General features: G+C 42.4%; 1 pseudogene; it reads right to left on the bottom strand.

Moving 5' to 3' along the window:
- Positions 1 to 1,233: 1,233 nt before the first annotated feature.
- On the bottom strand, positions 1,234 to 2,172 carry LOC115866548 (calcium-responsive transactivator pseudogene; annotated as a pseudogene).
- Positions 2,173 to 26,298: the final 24,126 nt, after the last annotated feature.

Below are 26,298 nucleotides of genomic sequence, written 5' to 3' on the forward strand. Positions count from 1 at the left end.
TGTCTGCCTATACCCAAAAGAATTGAAAGCGGGGTCTCGAAGAGATATTTTTAAACCCATGTTCACAGAAGCACTATTCACAATAGCTAAAAGGTGGAAGCAACCCAAGTGTCCATTGACAGATAAATGGACAAGCAAAATGTGGTGTAAACATACAATGGAATATCACTCAGCCCTAAATAGGAAGGCAATTCTGACACCTGCTACAACATGGATGAACCTTGAGGACATTATGCTGAGTGAAATAAGCCAGTCACAAAAAGACAACTATTGTATCATTCCACTTAGATGAGGTACCCAGAGTAGCCAAAATCAGAGACACAAAGTGGCTGCCAAAGGTCGGGGTGGGGGATAGGGAGTTAGGAGATAGGGGACAGAGTTTCAGTTCGGAATGTTGAGAGGCTCTGGAGATGGTGGTGATGGTGGTGGCAGCCCGACAACTTGAGTGTACTTAATGCCACTGAACTGTGCACTTAAAATGGTAAATTTTGTTGTGTTTTTACAATTTAAGAAACGGTCACCCCAAAAGTCACATCGTCAAGTCACCCGTTCCGTATGTACCGTTTGTCTTTTCCTCTCTGGGGCCTGGCAGCCCTTACATTTTCCCCACTGCCTGACATCCAAACAAGAGAGCCTGGACCACGTCACCCTGTGGGGCTTATCGTTTCTTCTCCTCTCCGGGCTTCCAGGGGTCGGTGGGAAGTCCCTTCACCCGACAGGCCCGGGGCCAGCTGGCACCCGCTAGAGAACAGAATGTGCCTGCTTCTTCCCAAATCCGTGTTTGGTGATGTCACCTTGGCAGTTTTAAGTCATTGGGAGTGGGAGTGTTCACACCAGGGAAATGGGCGAGCGCCACAGACCAGGGCTTTCTGTTCGGGGAGCTGCTTCCAGCGCGTCGCCGCCTCACCCTCAGTCTGACAGGTCCCTCTGCCAGAGGTGCGCCTTATTTGCCAGCAGGAAGGAATGCCCAGGCCATGCCCAACACACCCCACGTGTGCCGCCCGCCTGGCTCAGTCGGGAGATGGGGTGCCCAGGTCCCCGCCGCTCGCCCTCCCGCCTTTGGAACAAAGGACAGTCTTGACTGAGGAGGCTCCGAGAGCAGCTCACAGGCCCCAAGATGGTCAGCTGGGCCACATGGTGGGTCTACCCCGAGAGACCCTTCTCCTCCTTCATTAACACACAGGCAAGTGGGGACACAGGGCCCGGCCTGCACTGCCATAAAGCCCGTACACATCAGGCCCTGCAGCACGCGGCCCGGCCTGCCTTACCGCCGTTGTGGCAGTGCTGCGCGGACTCCTCAAACGACCGGTAGTAGCTCTGCTGGGCGTAGGATGCCAGCTGGTCGGTGTAATCGCCGTGTGGTCCGGGGGGGTCTGTCCGGCTCATGGGCTCCGAGGTGGCCTGGCGGTGGCCGTACAGCTCGCCACAGTTGTTCTCCCCCTGGCACAGGTACTCTGGGAGGAGTCTTGCCGGGAGGACTTGCCGCTGCCCCACCGCGCGGCTCCCCTGCCCGCTCCGGCCATCATGGCCACGGACTGGCCTGCGTAGTGCGGGCTCCCGCCCCGCACCCAGGTGTAGCGGGCCGAAGCCGCCTGGGTTGGGCTGCATGTTGATGTTGGCCCAAGACACGTCGTTGCTAATGGCGCCTTGGCCCTGCAAGCGATACGCTCTGCGAGGCCGGTCCCGAGTGGCTGTAGCCGGGCCCCGAGCCCTGGCTGCTGCCTGACGCGCTTGTGGAGGCGCTGGGCAGCGCGCTGTGCGCCGTCTGCCGCGTGAACACGTGGTTCGGACCGATGTCGGTCTGCGCCTGCGTGAGGGAGGACGGCGGCAGGCAGGCGGCTGTGGCATCAATGAGGCTGCCCCGGAAGTGCGGGCCCTGGTCAGAGGAGCTCCGGAACAGCCCTCCGCCGGGCGGGGCCCGGCGTCCTGCTCGGGGTGGGCGGCCGTACAGCAGGGACTGCATATTCTGGTTGGAGTTTGAGATCGTGGCCCGGTAGACCAGGTTCCGGTGCAGGGCCCGCTGGTAGTGGGTGCACTCACCGTCTTGCCCTTGCTCTGATAGTCCAGGATGAACTGGATCAGGTGGTGGTTCTCATCTAGCATCTTCTGCATGGTTTGCTGCATGACTTCTCCTTTGCCTCTCTGCCGGGCGAATGCGAAGGCCACCGACATGGTGGCGGGTGCCCCATTATACTTTTTAAATTAAAACGATGCGAAAGCCTTTCTTACTTTGAGGGATGTCTCAGCACCCTTGTAATATCTCTCATGATTTTTTTTAATGAAATATAGTAGACTTACAATGTTGTATTAATTTCTGCTGAACGGCACAGTAAGTAATTCAGTTATACATATATATACATTCTTTTTTATGTTCTGTTCCATTATGGTTTATCTCAGGATATTGAATACAGTTCCCTGTGCTATACAGTAGGACCTTGTTTATCAATTCTATATATCATAGTTTGCATCTGCTAACCCCAAACTCCCAATCCATCCCTCCCGCCATCCCCTCCTCCCCTTTTGGTAACAGTAAATTTGTCTTCTATGTCTGTGAGTCTGTTTCATAGATAGGTTTATTTGTGCCATATTTTAGATTCCACATATAAGTGATATCATATGGTATTTGTCTTTCTTTCTGACTTACTTCAGCTAGTATGATAATCTCTAGGTCTATCCATGTTGCTGTAAATGGCATTATTTCATCCCTTTTTATGGTGAGTATTGTTCCATTGTATCTATGTACCACATCTTCTTTATCCATTCATTTGTTGATGGACATTTAGGTTGTTTCCATGTCTTGTCTATTGTGAATAGTGCTGCTGTGAACATGCAGCACTATTCACAATAGTGCATGTATCTTTTTCAATTATAGTTTTGTCTGGATATATGTATGCCCAGGAGTGGGATTGCTGGATCATATGGTAATTCTATTTTTGGTTTTTTGAGGAACCTCCATACTGTTTTCCATAGTGGCTGCACCAACTTACATTCCCACCAGCAGTGTAGGAGGGTTCCCTTTTCTCCACACCCTCTCCAGCATTTGTTATTTGCAGACTTTTTAATGACAGCCATTCTAACCAGTGTGAAGTGGTACCTCACTGTGGTTTTGATTTGCATTTCTCTAACAATCAGTGATGTTGAGCATCTTTTCATGTGCCTATTGGCCGTCTATATGTCTTTTAAAAATTTTTTTAACATCTTTATTGGAGTATAATTGCTTTACAATGGTGTGTTAGTTTCTGCTTTATAACAAAGTGAATCAGCTACACATATACATATATCCCCATATCTCCTCCCTCTTGCGTCTCCCTCCCACCCTTCCTATCCCACCCCTCTAGGTGGTCACAAAGCACCAAGCTGATCTCCCTGTACTATGTGGCTGCTTCCCACCAGCTATCTATTTTACATTTGTTAGTATATATAAGTCCGTGCCACTCTCTCACTTCATCCCAGCTTACCCTTCCCCCTCCCTGTGTCTTCAAGTCCACTCTGTATGTCTGCGTCTTTATTCCTGTCCTGCCCCTAGGTTCTTCAGAACCATTTTTTTTTTTTTTTAGATTCCATATATATGTGTTAGCATACGGTATTTGTTTTTCTCTTTCTGACTTACTTCACTCTGTATGACAGACTCTAGGTCCATCCACCTCACTACAAATGACTCAATCTTGTTTCTTTTTATGGCTGAGTAATATTCCATTGTATGTATGTGCCACATCTTCTTTATCCATTCATCTGTCGATGGACACTTAGGTTGCTTCCATGTCCTGGCTGCAATGAATATTGTGGTACATGACTCTTTTTGAATTATGGTTTTCTCAGGGTATATGGCCAGTAGTGGGATTGCTGGGTTGTATGGTAGTTCTATTTTTAGTTTTTTAAGGAACCTCCATGCTGTTCCCCATAGTGGCTGTATCAATTTACATTCCCACCAACAGTGCAAGAGGGTTCCCTTTTCCTCACACCCTCTCCAGCATTTATTGTTTGTAGATTTTTTGATGATGGCCATTCTGACTGGTGTGAGATGATATCTTGTAGTTTTGCTTTGCATTTTTCTAATGATTAGTGATGTTGAACATCTTTTCATGTGTTTGTTGGCAATCTGTATATCTTCCTTGGAGAAATGTCTGTTTAGGTGTTCTGCCCATTTTTGGATTGGGTTGTTTGTTTTTTTGATACTGAGCTGCATGAGCTGCTTGTAAATTTTGGAGATTAATCCTTTGTCAGTTGATTCATTTGCAAATATTTTCTCCCATTCTGAGGGTTGTCTTTTCGTCTTGTTTATGGTTTCCTTTGCTGTACAAAAGCTTTTAAGTTTCATTAGGTCCCATTTGTTTATTTTTGTTTTTATTTCCATTTCTCTAGGAGGTGGGTCAAACAGGATCTTGCTGTGATTTATGTCATAGTGTGTTCTGCCTGTTTTCCTCTAAGAGTTTTATAGTTTCTGGCCTTACATTTAGGTCTTTAATCCATTTTGAGTTTATTTTTGTGTACGGTGTTAGGGAGTGTTCTAATTTCATTCCTTTACATGTAGCTGTCCAGTTTTCCCAGCAACACTTATTGAAGAGCCTGTCTTTTCTCCATTGTATATACTTGCTTCCTCTATCAAAAATGAGGTAACCATATGTGCGTGGGTTTGTATGTCTTCTTTGAAGAAATGTCTATTTAGGTCTTCTGTCCATTTTTTGATTGGGTTGTTTGCTTTTTTGTTGTTGAGTTTTATGAGCCATTTGTATCTCATGATTTTTAAGGGTTTACATTTCTGAGATCCTACCACAAACAGTGACTATCTGATATGGGAATTTAAAAAAAAGTCTCATGCCAGGAATCAAATATTAATCTGGTACCATGTCTTTATTCTATAGTGTCTTCCCGTTTCTCCTTCTACAATTGGAAACATTGACCTGTTTTCAGTATTTGGTAAAGGCTTCCAGAAAACTGTACATAAGATTAGATTCTGAAAAGTCAGCCTCACATTAACCATCTGTAGAGCTAACACATGCTAAGCAATGATTTGTAAATGTGAACATGAAAATTTTGGGAAATACCCAATGCTAAATTAAGTCATTCAAACTCAGCAGAGGGCTTCCCTGGTGGCGCAGTGGTTGAGAGTCTGCCTGCTGATGTGGCGAACGCAGGTTCGTGCCCCGGTACGGGAAGATCCCGCGTGCCGCGGGGCGGCTGGGCCCGTGAGCCAAGGCCACTGAGCCTGCGCGTCCAGAGCCTGTGCTCTGCAGCGGGCGGGGCCGCAGCAGTGAGAGGCCCGCCTACCAAAAAAAAAACCTCAGTAGAGTATGCCCATATTAGCCTGTTTAAAGATATTGGCAAGTTAGTTGGTATTTGCACTGCGTAAAGGAAGATGGTTTACACAAGGAAATGCATTGCAAAGGAACTCAGAAAATGGTTGAAAGGGAGTTGTTGAGTTTGATAATAACAGCCACCAAAATCATCTCACTTATTCCCCTGGCTTTGGTTCCCAAATAACAGAGCAATCTTCCCACTTAAATTTGGCTTTGTAGGTACCACACAGAGACCAATGGGCATGGGGATTCCAGTGTTCTTTTTTTTTTGCGGTACGCGGGCCTCTCACTGTTGTGGACTCTCCCGTCGCGGAGCACAGGCTCCGGACGCACAGGCTCATCGTCCATGGCTCACGGGCCCAGCCGCTCTGCGGCATGTGGTATCTTCCTGGACCGGGGCACGAACCCGTGTCCCCTGCATCGGCAGGCAGACGCTCAACCACTGCACCACCAGGGAAGCCCCCCAGTGTTCTTAATGATTATATTTCTCAATGAAAATAATAGATGTTCCAGTTTATATATTATTTTTTTGTGAATTTGATTAATGTTAATTGGCACCCTAGAGTCTGTCTCTAGGTACACCAATAGAAGTGACCCTCCAGCCATAAAGTTAAGGACTAGACTCTAAATGAGATGACCAAGGACACTGTCATCCCCTGAGACCCTGACTGGCTCCCAGCCTAGACAAGAGCTCTGTCTCAACTTTCTTTTACTGCCGCATATTGGATTGATAACATGGTTTGAGAAGGCAATGTCAGTGACCTTAATGTTCTGAGCCAAAATCATCCAGTGGCACAGTCTGACAACCTGAATATGTTTTTTCAGCTGAAACAAGCAAGTGGTTGCAGCAGTCACCACAGCAACGGTGTGGCTGGAATTTTCAACTGAGGAATAAGGGCAGTTGTGAGGATGGCTTCACCTGGAATTAACAGTGACTAACTTTTAAGATTAGCCTCCTGGGAATCCTTTATGTTTTTTCTAGTAAACATAAATACACACTGTGATTGTTCTTCAACATGAAACACTGCTCTTGACTTTCACTCAATACTACTACTCCTTTTCTTTTTCTGGATTTTATAAATGCTAAGCAAATCCTCATAATAGGCTCCAATTTAAAGGATGGGAGAAAAGTGAAGAATTTGTTTCAGGCTACAGAAAAACATAGGTTTTATCTAATTTTCAACTCTGCATTCCTGAATTTTTCCTTTGTTATCTAACTACCAGGCTGCACTTATTTCCATTTTGAAAGAAAGGCAAAATAAGACGCTAAGGGGAGTAGAATAGTGAACTTGAAGAGTTGTTTAGAATCTATTCTATGAAGTCAGAGTCTTTTTTTTTTTAATGTATTTATTTATTTATTATTTATTTTTGGCTGCATTGGGTCTTAGTTGCTGCGTGCGGCTTTCTCTAGTTGCAGCGAGCAGAGGCTACTCTTTGTTGCGGTGCGTGGACTTCTCATTGCAGTGGCTTCTCTTGTTGCGGAGCACGGGCTCTAGGTGCGCGGGCTTCAGTAGTTTTGGCTCGCGGGCTCTAGAGCACAGGCTCAGTAGTTGTGGCGCACAGGTTTAGTTGCTCCGCGGCATGTGGGATCTTCCCGGACCAGGGCTCGAACCTGTGTCCCCTGCATTGGCAGGTGGATTCTTAACCACTACTCCACCAGGGAAGCCCCAGAGTCTTTTTAAAAAGTTTTTTTCACACTATGGACATATCAATGCTAAAATCAAATTGATAAAGCTTAAATTCACATCAGGAACCAAAGACTGGGGAAAAATAATCAGGAAAGGGATTTTCCTGGTGGCGCAGTGGTTAAGAATCTGCCTGCCAATGCAGGGGACACAGGTTCAATCCCTGGTCTGGGAAGATCCCACATGCAGTGGAGCAACTAAGCCCATGTGCCACAACTACTGAGCCTGCGCTCTAGGGCCCGTGTGCCACAACTACTGAGCCCGTGTGCCACAACTACTGAAGCCCACCTGCCTAGAGCCCATGCTCCACAACAAGAGGAGCCACCACAAGAAGAAGCTCACGCACCGCAACGAAGAGTAGCCCCTGCTCACTGCAACTAGAGAAAGCCCGCGTGCAGCAACGAAGACCCAACGCAGCCAAAAATAAATAAATTAAAAAAAAATCAGGAAAGCTTTATCACACAATTCAGACATGTACTCAAAATTTCCCATAATAGCCTATTATTGGGAAATAAAGGGAAGATAAATAAGAAAGGTATGTGAAGTGGCCTGAGAGTGGTGACTGCAGAATTATATAATAATAAGAAATATTTTTTCAGCTAGATTAGTGTTTGGAAATACATATGAAGTAAAATTGTCACTGAAAAATATATTATGTTGGGCAGTTATGTTATTTTATGCAGCTCTAAACATAATTATGATTGGGATCTAGAAAATAGAAAATAACTTTGTTTTTTCCCCCAGCTTTGTTGAGGTAATATTGGCAAATAAAAACTGCATATATTTTAGGTGTGCAATGTGATATTTTGATATATGTATACATATATCAAATTAACCCAACTAACTCAACTAACACAATCGGCTATATATTGATAGTACTGTATTGTAATAGGTTTATAATACTTTTCACACAAATAATACATAAAAAACAAACACAAAAAACAAACACACAAAAAACAAACACAAACACAAAAAACAAACACAAAATTAAAAATTTTTATCTTACAGGACAGTACCTTGGAATACACAGGAGTACCAGCTACATCCCTACTGCTTTTACGCTTGCTTCTGACATCCTGGGCTTGAAATAAAGATACTGTACTACTGTACTCTATACAGTACTGTACAGTAAAGTACACAAAAGCACAACCACTTGTAGAGGATGCACGCACATAACAATGTCTGCCAGACACATGAACTAACTTACGTGATTGGACATGCGAACACATGTTCGCATCGTTGAAAGTTCGCAACTTGAAGGTTCGTATGTAGGGGACTTACTGTATTGTTGTGTTTCAGGGAATAGGGAGGCCTGAGGGGAGAGAGAGAGATGGGGGAACAGTCAGAACATGCACAACACTTGTTGTTTAAGTTCACCATTTTATATGGGTGCAGTTCATGACACCCCAAACAATTATAATAAAATGTCAAAGATCACTGATCCCAGGTCACCATACAAATATAATAATGAAAACGTTTGAAATATTTCTAGAATTACCAAAATGTGACACAGAGATATGAAGTGAGCAAATGCAGTTGGAAAAATGGCACCATTAGACTTGCTTGACAAAGGAAACCTTTAATCTATAAAAAATCACAGTATCTGCAAAGGGCAGAAAAGTGAAGCACAATAAAGTGAGATACGCCTGTACTATAAATTTCCAAGAAGAGTGTGCAATATCCAGTGTTTCTCAATCTTATTTGAATAGTAATCCTCTTTCTCAGAGATTCTGGAGGACAGTGTGGGCAGAATTGCCCTTAGATGAGGCAAGAAAGGCCGCTACCCTGGGATCTGTGATATAGAGGCCCTGAGTTGGCCCTCCTCTGCCTGTGCCCCTTTCCTAGGGCCATGGGGACAGCCCCACCCAGAATCACAGTTCACCCCTCTACATCATGCTCTGGGCCTGCATGCCTTTCTATCCATAGTACAGCTTGTCCTTCTGAGAGTGGACTCCCCTCACAGCCCAGCCTTGGCCAAGGGGCCCTGCTGTTTGCTACTGGGGTCTGGGGACAAAGTTGGGATATGTATGTTACTGACCAGAGTTCTTGGCCTTCCACTATCAATAGAAATTGACTAGAGGTCAGACAAGAAATTCAGGCAAGGCTTTATTGGGGCCCCTGCTGCAGCAGCGGGGAGTGAGAACAAACAAGTTTCCCCTGCTTGCTCGCTCCCTGAGGGGGGGCAAGCTTGCTCCTTATATGGGGTGAGGGTAGAGATGTGTCCCAGGGTTGGGCCAGAGGGGTGGCTTAGGTGTTTTGCCCACCCCTTAGGTGGTGTAGTGTGCAGGGGCATGAGCAGTGCCCTGCTTTTGCTCCCACACCCTCTTTTTGCTCCCAGCTCTTCAAAAGTGGCAGTTGGGTTTTTTTGTATCTTTGTATCTTTTGGGTCCAGAATTTGCCCCAACTGCACATGCACACAGTTATTTTTAGTCCCATAAAGTATCTTTGTATTTCGTTGCTTGAGGAGAGGTGTGTCCGGGTGCAAGCACTGCAGCACTGCAGCACTGCAGCAAAGGGTCCCAGGTCCCAGCCGGTCTCATGTCAACTACTATATCCACCTGTGAACACATGAGGCCTTTCCTGGTGGGCTCTGGAGACAAGCACGAGAAGAGAAAGGAATGGCAGGGAACAACTTCACTCCCCATGATCAAGTTCCAACGCAAAACGCTGTGGAGTCTAGGAGTCCAGAATCTGAACCTGGCCTTCCAAGCTGTTATGAATGTACTTTTGCAACGGTAAGAGGATATTTTATTTAGCGGTTTGCTAGTCTAATTTATAACTTCAAAATATTTAGACATATGGTAAGTGGGCTTCTATTTATACTGTTATGTAACTTCAAGCCTTGCAAAAATTAGGAGAGAGCCTGGGCTGGTGTACCCCAGAACATGGGTCTGAAAAGTTTGCACTAAGCTTTGCTCTGTGACTATTTCCCATCTACTACTCTATTTACTTGTGCCAGCCAGACTTACCCACGCTGAATGCCATGCCAGAAAGGAAGCTTCATATATCAGAGTGGGAGGGAGGATTCCAAGTAATGGTTCTGTGAGATTCTCAGTTTCTCTTTTGTAAAATGGGACAGTATGAAAGTACATCTTTCGTAAGATTGTTGGGAGGATTAAAGTGAGTAACGTAGCGCATTTAGCACAGTGTTTGGTGCATAGAAAGCTCCCAACAAATGTTCAGATATTTTTACTAGATAGTTTAGATATTTTTACTATCATTAATATTATCATATTAGTTCAAAGTGGAACATTTCTGATCATTAGGGAACAGTGGTTATTGTATTAAAAAGTGTGTCTTGTTTGACGGGTGAGAAGCAGGCTCATTTGGACACAGACTCCCAGCTTCCTTGGGCTGCTACCCCCCTGAAGTCCAGGTGATTCCCTCTGCAACTGTGGGGAAGCATCAGGCTCCAATTCTACCTTCCCATGCAAAGGGGGCTGGAGTTGAAGCGCAGGTCTTGTCTGGGGTTGGAAGTGAGCCAACAGACGAGAATGACGGTCTTGATAGTCCTCCTTCAGAGTGAATCTCCAACACCAGGCCAGCCAGAAATTCTCACCTATGTGTTAGAAGTCTGGCCTTCAAAATACCTATTAACTGAGAGAGACCCAATGTTTTAACTATTGTCGTTGGTGAACATAATCATTGGGTTAGTTGTCTTAGCAGAGAGAAGAGTCCAGATGGATTGGAGGAAAGAGAGTACATTCCAAGGAAGAGAAGAGAGAGCGGGTGGTATGGAACAGTGATTCTCAAACTTTAGTGTGTGCAACAGAATCACCTGGAGGACTTGGTAAAGCACAGGTTACTGGGTCCCACTCTCAGAACTTCTGGTTGGGATGAGGCCCAAGGACTTTCATTTCCAGCCAGTTTTCAGGTGACGTTGATGCTGCTGGTTTGGGGCCCACAGTTGGAGAACCACTGATCTGGAGCATTAGGCGCTGTTTAGAAAGGCTACAATTTAGTGATTGAAGAGACAGCCATGGGGCAGGATAAAGGTCTATCCGTAAGAACAGCGCTAATGATGAATGTGGCCTGCTTCCTAGATTAGCCTGGAACGTGGCTTTCAAGTCTCTTGTTTTGTTTTATTTAGTGTTTGCTTATTGCTGCTCTGGAGCAAAACCTCTCTTAGGTGCCAGCACTTGGTGCCTAGTAGGTGAATCAAGCGTTGGTCAAACAGGATTCCTAGAGATCAGGGAATCTGCACAAATACAAAATTAATAGGCACATCTACTGAAAATTTCATTTATTTGGCACTTTCAGAGAATGAGATGGGTTTTGCAAATAAGGTCAGGACTTTCCCCAAGGGTGAAGGGCCTTGGGCAACCCCGTCAGTGTTAAGTTCCTAAGATAATCAATCGCACTGGAAAGGAAACACTCTGCCAGCGTCTTTCATAGGCCCCTTGGGTTATCTTTATTCAAGACAGAAAAATTTAAATTGAGTTTTAACAATGTTCCAAAATAGAAGAGTGAGGTGCAGCACCACCATGGGGCCGAGGACAGCTGGGTCCATTGCCCTCCCTAAGAGATGGCTCTAACTGGAATTTACCTTTTAAAAGACCAAACTTGGGGCTTCCCTGGTGGTTAAGAATCTGCCTGCCAATGCAGGGGACACGGGTTCGAGCCCTGGTCCGGGAAGATCCCACATGCTGCGGAGCAGCTAAGCCCGTGCGCCACAACTACTGAGCCTGCACTCTGGAGCCTGCGAGCTACAAGTGCTGAAGCCCGTGCGCCTGGAGCCCATGCTCCGCAACAAGAGAAGCCACCGCAGTGAGAAGCCTGCACACCGCAATGAAGAGTAGCCCCCGCTCGCCGCAACTAGAGAAAGCCTGCGCGCAGCAACAAAGACCCAACGCAGCTAAAAATAAATAAATTAATTAATTAATTTAAAAAAATAAATAAAAGACCAAACTCATTTTACTTTAGCTGTTGTTCCTACATTTCCTCCTTACTTCCTGTTAATTGCCTCTCTTCTAGAAAGAAGTGTCCTGAGAAGTTGAAATAAATAATGTTGTTCTAACCTGGCCAGTAAGCCCAGTCTCACTCCAATAACACAGCTGTACTCAGGCATAAGTCAACCAACCTCACCCCCAAAAGGCCTTACCATTGATTCTTCCATAATCGCAATTTCCACACAGGGAACACTTTCAGACGTAAATTGCATTTTAACATGGGTGACTCTTTTCATCAACTTAGTTTACTTAAAGGAATGACTTAAAGTACATAGTCACTCTTTCATCTATTCCTCTTCATCTTTCCCAGGTGTATCTAGAGCTGTGAGGTGAGAGAATAAAATATTTGGGGGATGATGACTTGTCGTTCTGTGCTTCCTTTTTATCTAGCCCAAGTTTTCCATCAAAGGATCAAAAATAATCTTTGGGGAAAAGAAGAAACGAGCTCTGTTTGTTGTAGGTATTTAATAGCTCTTTGTTGGTTTGCATGATGAAGGACGTCAGCCACTGCTATATTTTTACAAAGAAAATGTCTTCAGAGTTAGAGAAACTATCTGATACTGGCTTGTGGTTGGCAGTGGTAGGGGAGCCTGCTCTACTCCCGGCTTTCGGGGAGGAGTTGCGTATTTTACCTCCCCATACATTGCACAGTGTATGAGTTAAGAGCTTCAAATGACAGGGAGAGAAAGAAAAACTTCTGTTCTTTTCCATCAGGTATTCTTAGAAATGTCAACTCATTTTTCTGGAGTATATATAGCACAAGTTAACAAGAAAATGAGTCACTTCCAGCCCTGCGTGGGAACTGACACCGTAGTAGCCTAGCTACCTTACTGTTGCCTGAAAGCAACATCCTCTTGAGTTTTTAACGTCACAATTGGATTACCAAACTGAGACAGCAAGACTAGGAAGAGGGTTGTCATCAAAGTTAATTGGATACACGTTTAATAGTAATATATGGAACTGTTATTGCACTGAATGGCAGTTAGGTATAAATGGTGCTCTGTCCCATATATGAGTCTGTTTTGTCAGTCAAGTCAAGCATTTCTAGAATTCTGGTGGGTATCAGGTCCTTTGACTCCTGTCAAAGAGACTAGAGCTGGACACTAGTTAAAACAGTGAAGATAAATTATATATTTTTTAAAAACCCAGAACTATTGCAATAGGAGGGAAAAAAGAGACTTCGGTATAGAACTGAATTCTGAGTGCAGCATGGACAAGTGGGGATTAATAGCCAAGGATCAAGGTGGGGGTCAGTGGATGGAAAATCACTAAGAGGAAACGTCAGGGGTAAGGAGGGATTCTGGCTAAATCAACTTGGTAGGATTTTTGCTGAAGGCGGGGCCCGGTGATTAGATACCAAGAGTCGGGGATGAAAAATTTGATCAGATATGGAGGGTGAGGATTCTTGCTAAACTGACATAGCAGGATTTTTGCTAAAACTGGGTGATGTAAAGATGGACACAGAAGTTCAATGGTTGGCTCCTAGTTGAGAAGAAGGTTCCAAAGAACCTGAGCAAAGTTGGGTCAAGGAGATAGTCTTTGTCATCCCACATATCCCATCATCTTTCCCCTGTCACAGTTCTCTTTTCTCCAAGTCACCCACCCATACCTGCTGATGGTCCCCAGTCTTTGCATCAATCCCAAATCTGGACAAAAGGAATCACAAGGATGGCAAACAGATTTCAGAGCTGCCTTCTCTGCTCGATTGGCAGTACCTACCAGCTCACTGCGAACAGAGTCTGGGTCTGGGTTAGTGGGACAGATGCCATAGGATAGGAAAAGACACTGTAGCCAGCATGCCCTGGGACACTCCAGGATTGATAAAGGTTGAGATGTGTACAATTTACAAAAATATATGACCACGTGAATGGATTGCCAGGGCCTTGGAAGGGACCTGTGCAGAGGAAGGGTTTTAAAGCTTAGCTTCCCGGTAGAGCTGCCTCTGACTGAAGCACAAACATTCTCACTCGGATCCAGCACTTTAAATCTCAGTGGCCCATTGTTCTTGCAACTAATCCAACTTACCAGCTTCTTTCCTTTATGGCTAGTGCTTCTTGTGCTCTACTTAAGATACCTTTGCCTATCATGGTGACATTTTCCATTATTTCCTTCCGAAAGCTAAATTGGTTGACATTTAGAGCTATAACCCATCTGGAATTGATTTTTGTGTGGTATGATGCAGCATAGTAGATAGTAGTCAAGATTCATTTTTTTTCTATATGGATATCCAATTGACCCAGCACCATTAAAAAAAAATGGATCATCCTTTCTGCACTATAGTCAGAGTCATCTTTATTTTAATTAGGTAATATTCTATGTTTCTGGATTCTGTTCTGTTCCAGAGGTCTATTTGCCTATGCTGACACCAATACCACCCTGTTCCAATTACTAGAAGTTGAAAATAAGTCTTAATATTTGTCAGTATAAGTCCCCTAGCTTTTTTCTTCTTTTTCAAGATTATCTTAGTGTTCTTAATTTTTTATAATTCCATATCAATTTTAGCTTGTCAGTTTACACACACACACACACACACGCACACAAACAATCCGTACAGAAATTGAGATTGGGATTGGCTTAAGTCTACAGATCAATTTTGGGGAGAGTTGACATAGTCACAATTTCAGTTCATAACTGAATTGAACTCAATTCAATTTAATATCTCATATTTCAATGAGATATCCTACCATTGACTTAAACCTTTAAAAATTTCTCTCAGTAATGTTTTTTAGTTTTCAGTATGGATGTTTTATACATCTTTTAGATTGATTCCAAGTATTTGATATGTATTTGGTACTATTGTAAAAAGTTTTATGTTTCAATATATTTTTCCTTTTCTGGTGATATATAGAAATACAATTGATTTTTGTATATTAACTTTTAAATACATAACTTTGTTAACTTATTGGTCTAATAGCTTACAGACTCTTAGATTTTATATGTGCACAATCATGTCATTTACCAATAATAACAGCTGTATTTCTATCTTCATAAACTTTGGCCTTTAATTTCACTGGCTAGGAACTTGGGAAAATGGTGAATCATCTTCTTTTCATTCCTCAGTAGAGGAGGAAAGCTTTCAATAATCTGTTTGATTTTATGTTTGATGTAGGATTTTTGTAGGTATTCTTTATCAAATTAAGGAGAGTTCCTTTTATTCCTCGTTTGCTAACATTTTTATCCCCTAAAGGCATTTAACTGTATAAAATGCCTAGTCTACACCTATCAAGGTGATCATAATTTTTTTGTTTTAATCTGTTAATATTATGAGTTACACTGATGAATTTTAAAATGTTAAACAACCCTGGCATTCCTGGAATAAACTCTACTTCTTTGTGACATAGTACCTTGTTATATGTCACTGGATTTTATTTGCTAATGTGTTGTTTAGGATTTTTGGATCTATATTCATGAGAGTAAGTAGCTTGTAAACCCTGTCAGGTTTTAGAGTCAAGGTTATACTTGTCCTCATAAACATGTCCTTTTCTACTTTCTAAAAGAGTTGGTGCAGAATCAGTGTTATTTCTTTCTTAAATGTTTGGAAGAATTCACAGCCAAAGCCATCTGGGCCTAAGGTTTTGTTTTGTTTTATTGGAAGGTTTTTAAAACTTAATTAAGATTTTCTATTTCTGTTAGTTTTGGTAACGTTTTTAAAAGATTATTCTGTGTTAAAATTGTCAAATTTATTGGCCTAAAGCGTTTCAAAAAATATATATCTTTAATACCTTTTGATATCTATCAAGTATATAATTATGTCCTTTTCCATTCTTGATTTTAGTAATTTGTAATTTCACTCTTTTTTTCTCTCAGTTTTCTAGAGGTTTATTTATTATTTTGATCTTTTCAAAGAACTGATTTTGCTCCTGTTGATTTTCTCGGTTGAAAGTTTGTTTTCTATTTCACTGATTTCTGTTCTTACCATTATTATTTTATTTCCCACCTTCTCATTTGTTTCATTTGATTAGTATGTTTTCCTAGCTTTTTGAGATAGAAGCTTAGAATATTGACTTTTAGTCTTTCTTCTTTTCTAACATATCTATTAAATATGTGTTAAATATGGCTATATGTTTCCCTCTACCACTGCTTTAATTACATCCCACAAGGTTTGATATGTTCAGAAAATTGCACAAGTTATCATTCAGTTAAAAATATTTCCTAGTATTTGTTGAGATTTCTTATTTGCCCTTATTTAGAAGTGTCTGGCTTACTTCCAAAAATGTTGAGATTATCTAGTTCTTTTTGCTATTAATTTTTATCTTAATTTCATGTTAGTCAGGGAATATGCCCCTTCATGATTCCAATACTTTGAAATTTGCTGAGGTTTCTTTATGATCAATTTTTGACATGCTCTATATGCACTGAAAAGAATGTGTATTCTGTCATTACTGAATGCAGTGTTCTATATATGTCAATTAGATAAAAATTTTTAATTGAGTTGTTTAGGTCTTCTATATTCTTAATAACTTTTGCCTTTTTAAAAAACAATAAATCATTCAGCCATTGAGAGAGGTAAAGTCTCTCTTTTAGTTCTGCTGAGTTCTGCTTTGTGTATTTTCAAGCTATGTAATTGAATGCATACAGATTTAGAATTGTGATGTCTTTCTGGTAGAATGACACTTTGATCACTGTGAAACATTCCTCCACTTTAGAATTGCTATATGTTTCATGTATAGAAAAAAGACTGGATCATATAAAAAATATGTTACCCTGGATTACTCTGGGAGTTCTAATTATAGATGATTATTTTCTTTTTTTATCTTATTTATATTTTCCTATTTATTACAGTGAGCAAGTATAACTTTTATAATGATAAAAAATATGAAATTTACTTTAGAAAACACAATAGCAGACAGTAGCTTCAAGTTTCTCCTGTACATAACCAAGTAATTAAAGGGATGCTTGGGCATATGCAGCAGGAGTTCCTTGGTTTAAATATAGAGCAATTCCACTTCTGCTCCTCCTGAGTAAATCCCTATGTTTGTCTCATCTAGATGCTCTCATATGGAACTCTGACAGATATAAAGGGTGGGCATGCGCGCGCACACACACACACACACACACACACACACACACATACACACCTCTTCTTGACATTTTTAACTCTGGAGCTTTTAGAAAAGTTGACAATAAGATTTAAATAAGATTTAAAGTGTCATTAATAGGCATTTTGTCCCTTCTTTATTAGTAGATATTTTGGCATCATTTATATCATCTTTGGGAAGCAATCTAAACAAACAAATTCCAAAACAGAACTCTCAATTATCATGCTTGAGAGAATACGGAATTAAAACTGATAATCAAAATATACAAATAGGGCTTCCCTGGTGGCGCAGTTGAGAGTCCGCCTGCCGATGCAGGGAACATGGGTTCATGCCCTGGTCTGGGAGGATCCCACGTGCCGCGGAGCGGCTGGGCCCGTGAGCCATGGCCGCTGAGCCTGCACGTCCGGAGCCTGTGCTCTGCAATGGGAGAGGCCACAACAGTGAGAGGCCCGTGTACTTCAAAAAAAAAAAAAACCAAAAAAACCCCACAAATAATCTCATATTTTATGTAAGTAATAGTTGTTATATATTTCCCCAGTTAGCATTTACCAGAATCATCATTTTTGAAGGGGGAAAATCATAGCAGTTAACATTATTGAGCACTTAATCCTGTGTCAGCCACAACTGTAAGCTCTTAGTTAATCTTCACAAATCCCTGTGTCATAGATAATATTCTTGTTCCCATTTTACAGATGGGGCAGTTGAGGTACAGAGGATAATTAACTTGGCCATGATTAAACATCCAGCAAATGACAGAGCCAGAATTTGAACTCAGGGAGTTTAGGGCATCCTCTTTAATACTATATTATATCATAGCAGAATTATAGGAAGGAAATCAGTGTTCTAGAGTTGGGAAGTCAAATAGAGTTGGGATTATTTGTTCTGGTGAAGGAAACATGGCTTAAGACTCAAGTGAAGACTTCAGTCTGTGGCAGGAATCCCTGAGGGGCTGTGAATGGGTCAGAGAGAGGCTGGTGGGTCTGAGAGGAGCTCCAGAATGTGCTGGTCTCTTCTGGGGGACAGAGTCAGGGTGAATGTCATTACTGCCCAATGAGGAGACTTCAACTTGTCTTGGAAAACACGACACTTCAGGAATCCAGTTTTGCTGCCTTCCAAGGAACACTGAGGCTCCACCCTTATCGCCCCAACCTGTGGCTGCCCAGCTTGCTGCAAATTCCTTGATTTCTAGCTGGAATCTGCAAGGCATGAGTTAGGTAAAAACAATTCTCTTAAGGTCCTATCACCATTCTTCCTTTCCAATATCCTTCCTCCTCTCTAATAATCAGATTACCCATTCATCATCCTCATCATCCTCATTATCATCCTAGTATTTATTAAACCCCTGGTGTACACCTGGCAAAGTATTAAGAATTTCTACTGCATTATCTCATTTAGCTCTTACAGCCCTCTTAATGACTGAGTTGGGCGCTGAAGCTTAGCATGGTTGGCAACTTACTCAAGATCAATTGCTCAAGGTCAACTTGCTCAAGAGCTAGTAGTGGCAGAGCCAGGTTTTAAACCCAAGCTTGTCTGATCCAAAGCCTAAGTTCTTAACCCACCATGCTGTACGGCTAGAAGAATTAGTCTGGATTTATGGAATTTAGGGCAAGTACTGGAAGGGAGGAGAGATGTGATAAATCCAAAGTCCTTCCTTATCATTACATTAGTGGCTGCTTCCTCGAGACAGTCTGGCCACACCTGAAATCCAAAGTACTTTCCTACCATGAATCTCAGCTGTGGCTTCCATCATTTAGTATTATACTTTCAGTTTGTATCTGCCCCTTCTGATATGTCTTGAGCTCCTTGAAGGAGCTCGGTTATCCTCTATTATCTAATGGAGGATTGGGCATCCAGTAGGACACAAGATTTTGTTGTAAGAGGGCAGCATGGGAGTTCACAAGTGTTGCAATCAGAACATCTGGCTTTGATATTTAATCCTGCTGCCTACAGGCTTTGTGACACTGGGCAAGGCATTTAAGCTCTCTGAGGGCCTGTGCCCCGTTTCTGGAATACAGGTGATTATTTCTTGGTAGTGTTAGGGATCTAAATGACCACACATACATGAAGATCCTTCGAAATTTGTAAAACTCACTACCTAAATGTGAAGTATATCATGAGTATCGCTGCTGTTGCCAATGTCAGCTGCCGACACTGTGCCTTTTCTGGCCCAGCTTCACAGCATCCTGGGCTGGTTGACAGTCTCCTAAGCTCATTTGTCTCCCCAGCACCCAGCAGTGTTCCTTCAGGGTAGTAGGTGCTACTAATCAGTATTGCCCATGTCATACAGAAAATCTGCTTCATTTAGAGTTGACTGTAACAAAATCGATAGATTTGAGGTTTATATTCTTTCATGTCTTCTGTCTACGTTTGCTCTCGTTCCTAAGGAGATGTTAAATGAGCATAAATCTCGGTACCTATTAGGAAGAGGAAAGAAAGTAAGGGTCTGCACAGCTCAGGTTGCAGATAATTGGCTTCCTAGCTACTGAAGGTTAAGTATAGTGACTCGTGGAAGCATCACGTTCTTCCTAACAGTCTTTATCATCCACATTTAACCTGGTTTGCTAAATGCAGCAGAGAGCATAAAAACCTTAGGAAGCTAACATCTTAAAAAGCTTTCAGAAAGGAATGAATCAAAGATTCAAGAATCTCTTCAAATTTAACATTCGCCACAAATTCAACCTTCTTGTGCTTTTATTTTTTCTTATTATCAAGTTCTTCATTTGGGGGGAAAAATCTTTTTTTTTAAGTTCTGTAGACATCTTCAGTCATAACAGGTTCTCTCAAGATCTTCTGAAGCCTTTGAACACCTACTATTCTGTAAAGATAGATATGATTTCCAGCATTTTTATTTTCTTCTTTTTTTAAAACATTTATTTATTCAAGTCAAGGTGATAGTTTTTCTGAAAGGGCTTTAGCTATACAAAGCTAACAAGGACATATTTAGTATAAACTCAATATTTTCTTGTGGCCAACCATATAAAGAACAATATGAATACTTGGAATCATTAAATTGTATGTAGAAAAAATGTTTTAAAAACTTTAAAAGGTCACCTGACCCTGTAATTTTGTTTCTAGTAAACAATCTTGGGGAAATATTGAGAGAAATGGCATTTCTTGTACTAGTGAAAAATTGGGGAAAACTCAAAGGCCCAACATTAAGGAGATAGTTAAATAAATGATTATTTATTAAATAATTTGCAGTCATTAAAATGATATTTTCCAAAAGATTAATTACAAAGAAAAATGCTACCTAACATAATATTCAGTGAAAACCCAAGTATATATCTTTTTATGTCAGAGTCATCCCTTAGAAAATATATACATATTTATGCAGAAAAAAATGACTGAAAGGAAACCCACCAATATATTAACTGAGGTTAACTGTGGGTGATGGAAATGCGTGTAAGATTCATTTTGTATTTTTGTACTTAAATTTTTAATTGTAATTAATTTTAATTAATTTATTTTTTTGGGTATTTTCCAGATTTTCTGCAATGAGAATGTTTAAAATTTACAATCAGAAAAAGTATTACTTTAAACATGCCTAACACAATATTTATAGTTATTACACTGCCAGATTCTTACATTATGATAAACGTTGAAAACTTTATATTTCTACTGATTTCAAAGAATAACAAAAAAGGACTTGGGCAGCAGAGCCTTTAACCTGCCCTGGACCCCTTCCTATGCATGTTTGTTTCCTGATTTTGTCGGTCCACTTGACTGGATAGACCACAGAATTTTCTGGAAGAGTTCCATAAGTCCTTCAGTCTAGTAAAGCTCTTTCCGTGTCCCCCTGTGTTGGATCCTCAATCCCAAATAGAACAGACTGGAGTTGTGGATGGGGAGGGCAGGAGGGACCAGTGACCCAGTTTAGTGCCCAGAGTTTAGTGTAGCTGTGATTATGGTAGGTCATGCATTTCAATCCCAGCTGCGTCTGTCACTAGCCACTACCTCTCTGCAACTCAGTTTCCATGCCTGGATTAACTGGCATTATCGAGGTTAGCATGATGTCTGGCCCCATAGTAAGCACTCAGTAAAAGTTAGCTTTGACTGAACTTCAAAAGAGGTAGAACCCTTTCATCAACTCTGCAGGCATAAGTTAGAACAGTCTCAGCAGGTGTAGTCAACTAGCTGCCTTCTTGGTAGGAAGGAAGCAATTAACAGGTTGAATCTTGTGTTTTGTTTTCTTTGGGGGTGGGGAGGGAGGTGGGGCTCCGAAAGCCCCAGAAGGGCTGTGTCTGGGAAGTGCAGAGTTGGAGGCAACAGATCAAGTGTTGTAAAAGAGGGTTCAATTTTGGAGGGGCGGTTTAGGGACAGACAGGCAGAGCTAGGTAACCATGATTTTAGGGGCAGCCGACTGGGGTGTTGGGAGCTGCTGCCGCTCCTGAGTTTCTCACACTCCTTGGCCCAATGGGCAAGGAGAGGAGGCCACCACTGCTCCCGTCACTGATACCTCCTCTCCAGCACAGTAGTCAAATGCTTCCTTCTCCTGACCCTGCAACCCAGGGAAGGCAAGGAGTAGATAATTCTGGCAACAATGATGAACTACTTGACCTGGGAACAAATAGTACCCTTCCCACACCCCTCACCAGGGTGGAGTGTCAGGGACAAGCAGGGGAAAGTGCCACTCCTCCACTTTTTGCTGCCAAGAGTGACAGATGCTACCTCATCGGTGCAAACGCGTGCTCCCATGCACTCAGGGGAAACGAGGTGGTGAGAACGTTTGCGGGGGGGCAGAAAAATCAGGAGTTTGGCATTTTGGGTTTTGAATTGCTTAGGAAGAAATTAGTTCTCTGAATGGTCTGGAAGGGAGGATCCTTGTCCTGTGTGATGAGAAATTTCGAATTAGAAAGAAAAGTGAGGTGCTTTGGTAATACAACATCAGAGAGTGAATTTTAGAGAAACAGATAGAATTTCCCTTTCAAGGACGTCTAGGTGGTCCCACCGGTTCTCGGCAGACCTGAGTGGCAGAATGAGGCTAAAAGACAGTTCTAGTCCTTTGCCACCTGACTGGCAGCTCAGGCTGACAAGAGAAAGGTGGTCGGCTCAAAGCCACCATTTGGCTTGGCCCATGTGGTGGGGCAGGGACAGATTTCAGCCTGGGTTGACTTTATTTATTTTATTACTTTTTTTATCTTTGTTTTTTCTTTTTTTACTGAAGTATAGTTGTACAATATTATATAAGTTACAGGTGTACAATATAGTGATTCATAATCTTCAAAGGTTATACTCCATTTATAGTTATTATAAAATACTGGCTATATTTCCCGTGTTGTACAGTATATGCTTGTAGCTTATTTTATACCTAGTTTGTACCTCTGGGTTGACTTTAAACAGTCCCTGTTCCAGCTGCCAAGCACTGATTCTCATTCTCCAATCTAAACTTAGGTGTAGTATCGTTTTACATCCGGTAAATAAGAATTGTTTTTCCAATAAGAATGTGATGTCATGGGCCAGGATAATAATCCGGGAAAACTCAGGCCTCTGATGGAAATGGTGGGTAATTGGTAGAGGAGGATGACTTTACTTAGAGAAGGTATCGCCTTTCTGTGGTTTGTAAGTTTCGAGACAGGCAAGGTCTACCCACTCCCTGCCTCCTGGCTCTCCTACTGGCCTTTCCTTTCATCTAGAACTCTCTCTCCAGATTGTAAAAAAATACCTTGCATTTGAAAGAAGTCATCCTACTGGATATGAACTTCTTTGGGCCTTCAAGGCTTTTTCCAGCTTTAAGAACCCTCTATTGAAATGCAAACATTCCAGGAAGGAGTAAAGTCTGCAGTGGTGACAGCTAATACCTTATCACTATCAGTCACTATCACTTTAGCCAACATTTACTGAGCCCTTACTACCTACTTATTTGTTTATTTATTTGTTCATTTGTCTGTTTATTTAAAGTTGGGTTAATTGAGGTACAATTTACATACAGTCAAATTTATGCTTTTTAACATACAGTTAGTTCCATGCCTTTTGAAAAAACATAGCGGTCATGTAACTAACCCTACAACCAAGGTATAAAACATTTCACTTCTGGGATGTTCCCAATACCTGGCGACAATGGACCCATTTTCTGTCCCCATAGTTTTGCCTTTTCCAGTCCTTATTATTAATAAAAGTAAAAATGACCTTAAACTGTATTTGGCTCTGTTTACAATCTAGTTTATTAACCATTTCCCTTGGGGAGAGCATGGATAAACTTTCAGACTCATTTCCAGTCTCAGCAGCTAGCTAGCCAAGCACTTGATAACTGGGGAGCCAGTGAATGGGAGTTGGGAAAGGAGAGAAGAGAACCAGGCAGGATGGGCAAGTAGGGGGCAGGGCCGTTGCTTTAGGAAGCACTCATCTGGCCTCCAGCCCTGCAGGTGGGCAAGTCACAGAACACCCTTCACCCAGGCTCCTGTTGGCCCACTCCTCCAAAAAACAAACTCAGGTCAGAGGCAGACTGTCAGCTTCCTGAGGATCACTTCCCCCTTTTGGTCTCTATTGTCCCCTTTTCTCACTTGGTGGCATCTACTCCGGGTGACTCTGCTTGTGCAGGGTCAAGGACAGGGAAGACTAGAATTAGTCTCCCGCATTTCTGGTCTCAGTCCCTGGGAAGGTGACGGTGCCAGGAATAAGGGAGGAAAAGGAAGGGAAATAATATTTTTTGCACTTCAACCACATGTCAGGCACACATGATTTCATTTAGTCCTCTAGAGAAGCAGATGAGCCTCCAAGCCAGAGACCAGCCCCACCCCAGCCCTGTCCTTCCACCCCTGTGACCCAGCATCAATCGTGACCATCAGTTTACCCCTTAACTCCTTCCTAACTCTCCCTTGATTTCCTCCTCACTGCTCTGTCTTCATTCAGTCTCATCATCTCAGAGAGTCTGGATGTTTACAATCATCTGTTAGGATTCTCTCCACTCCAGTCTGGTCCTGATTTATCCCTTTCATGTCTACCAAAGTTACTTTTCCTGAATGCAAATCGGATCATATTTGTCCCCTGCTCAGATTTCCTCTGTGACTCCCCTTTATCCTCAGCATAAAATGGCAACTCTGGCTCCTGGTAAACAAGGATCCCTGATGCAATGCAAGCCCCTCTCCCAAGCTCCTCTGTTATGCCCAGAGATCTGCTGGTGGCCCTAGGTGACCACGTTAGTTCACGCTCATCCTCTCCACCTCCCCTCTTCTAGCCATGCCCTGGGCTGCATGGGTCTTTCTTGTCTAGATGCAACTCCAGTATTACCCTCTCTGAAGTCTCCCCTGTTCCCTCTCCAAAGACATTCTTGCCCACTCCTTCCTTTGCTCTTCACTAGACCCTGACAACATTCTATCACAGCCCTTACCAGAGTTTATTGCACTCAGATGCTTATATCTCTGGCTGGTGATCAGGAAGGCAAGGGAATTGCCTTCCTGCAATGCAATTCTTAGTAAATGAGAAAGTCCCATTTTAAATTCGTATTTTCCACAACATGACTATCTCAAAGAGTTGAACTTTGAACCTAGAAAATTGGCTGATACCCAAGCCCATGCTGTTTCTACCGCATAAACTGTAGAAGCACATTTGGGAAGAAAGATGATTTTATTTGGGATGCGTTGTATTTCAGATTCCCGGGGTCACTGAGGTGACTGTGTGCAGTAGGCAATTGGAAAGGAGAGTATGAGCTCGGGAAGAAGTTTGGGGTTGGTTTTCAGTAAATAACTCTGTTTGGTAGACCTGAAGCACTCTTAGCTTTGGACGCTCTTTTCCATATCATATAAAAATATATCAAAATATCTTATGTATAATATATTAAGTAGGTAATCGTATGAGTTACATTGCAGATGACTCTTTCCCATGACTTGTAGGATGTTAATTAAATATTTATTCATTTCATTTTTCAGTTTTCCTCCCTTCCTCTTTCTTTTCCTCCCTCCTTTCCTTTCTTTCTCAAATATTTCCTTGACCTTTGAAAAGATATGGTACTTCTAGTGCTTACTGGGAAAAATAGCCCATGTGTAAGTGGCAGCTGACCTCAGAGGAAACTCGACCTCAGAGGAACTAAAGGTGACTGGAGGTGGGGAGAGAATTAAGTCCTCCTATAACCTATATCGGCACCCAACAAGCTGTCCCAAATAAAGACAGAATGCAAGTAAAGGTAGACTCCTCTGTAAATTCAGCTTCAAGGCAAATCTCCTAGCTCTCCCTGTAGAGAAATTCTGGTGTCTCTGCTGGGTTTGGATAAGTGATGCTCCTTTGTCAAATGAGAAGATGGCTGAGAAAATGCAACAGAACTCTAACATTTGAAGTATCCAGCAGAGGAACAGGGGTCTGGGGAGAGGGCCAAGAGGCTAGGCCAGGAAGAGGGGTTTACCAGATAGTAAAGGGTGGAAGGTTTCTAAAAAGGAAACAGTCAATAGACACAGGAGTTCAGTAAAAAAAAAGAAAAAGAAAAAGATGGAAAACAGTCCATTGAAATAGGTAATTCAGGAACCACTGGTGGGCAGAGCCAGATCGTCTCAAGCTGACAAGGGAGAGGGAGCTAACTGAGCAGAGCAAGTGTAGACAGTATTTTACAGACCCTAGACTATTAAGGGAAGGAAGGAAAGATACAGGGCATAACTAGATGCAACTGAAGTTTGTTTTGTTTTGTAATGGGGAAGCCAAAAGATGCTCAAGGAGGCTGAGGGGGAGGGAGCCAGTGGAAAGCACGGGCCATTGTCCGTACTCCTAGCCCAGACCAATCCCTTTACTTCCACTCAGTCCCATCACTTCTGGACATTGACGCAGTAATGTTCTTTTGCTCTTACCACAGTAAGTTTTCTCCCTTCTACTGGATCTTTCCCATTCGCATACAAATCCACTGAGATTTCTCTCATCTTAGCGATTTCCCTGGTGGTCCAGCAGTTAAGACTCTGTGCTCCCAATGCAGGAGGCCCGGGTTCCATCCCTGGTCAGGGAACTAGATCCTACATGCATGCCACAACTGAGACCTGGCACAGCCAAATAAATAAATAAATATTTTTTAAAAAACAGATTTCTCTCATCTTAAAAGCAAGCAAAACCTTTTGAATTCACTTTCCCCTTTCAAGCCATTGCCTGTTTTTCTCCTTCCATTCTCAACACAACACCTTGAAAGAGGTTTCTGTATTAGTTGTCTCTAACTTCTCATCCCTCATTCTCTCCTCCATTAACTCCAGTGAGTGTTGGTGGGATGGAAGGGTGTGCCCACCTTTCTATTGAAAGTTCCCTGTCAAGGTTATTAAAGATGTTAGGTGGCTAACCTCAATGGTCAATGCATGGTCCTCATTTCCTGCTGGCCTATTTGCAGCATTTGACACGTGCAATCACTCCTATCTCTTGACAC

Source organism: Globicephala melas, chromosome 18 (assembly GCF_963455315.2).
Source record: "Globicephala melas chromosome 18, mGloMel1.2, whole genome shotgun sequence".
Taxonomy (NCBI): domain Eukaryota; kingdom Metazoa; phylum Chordata; class Mammalia; order Artiodactyla; family Delphinidae; genus Globicephala; species Globicephala melas.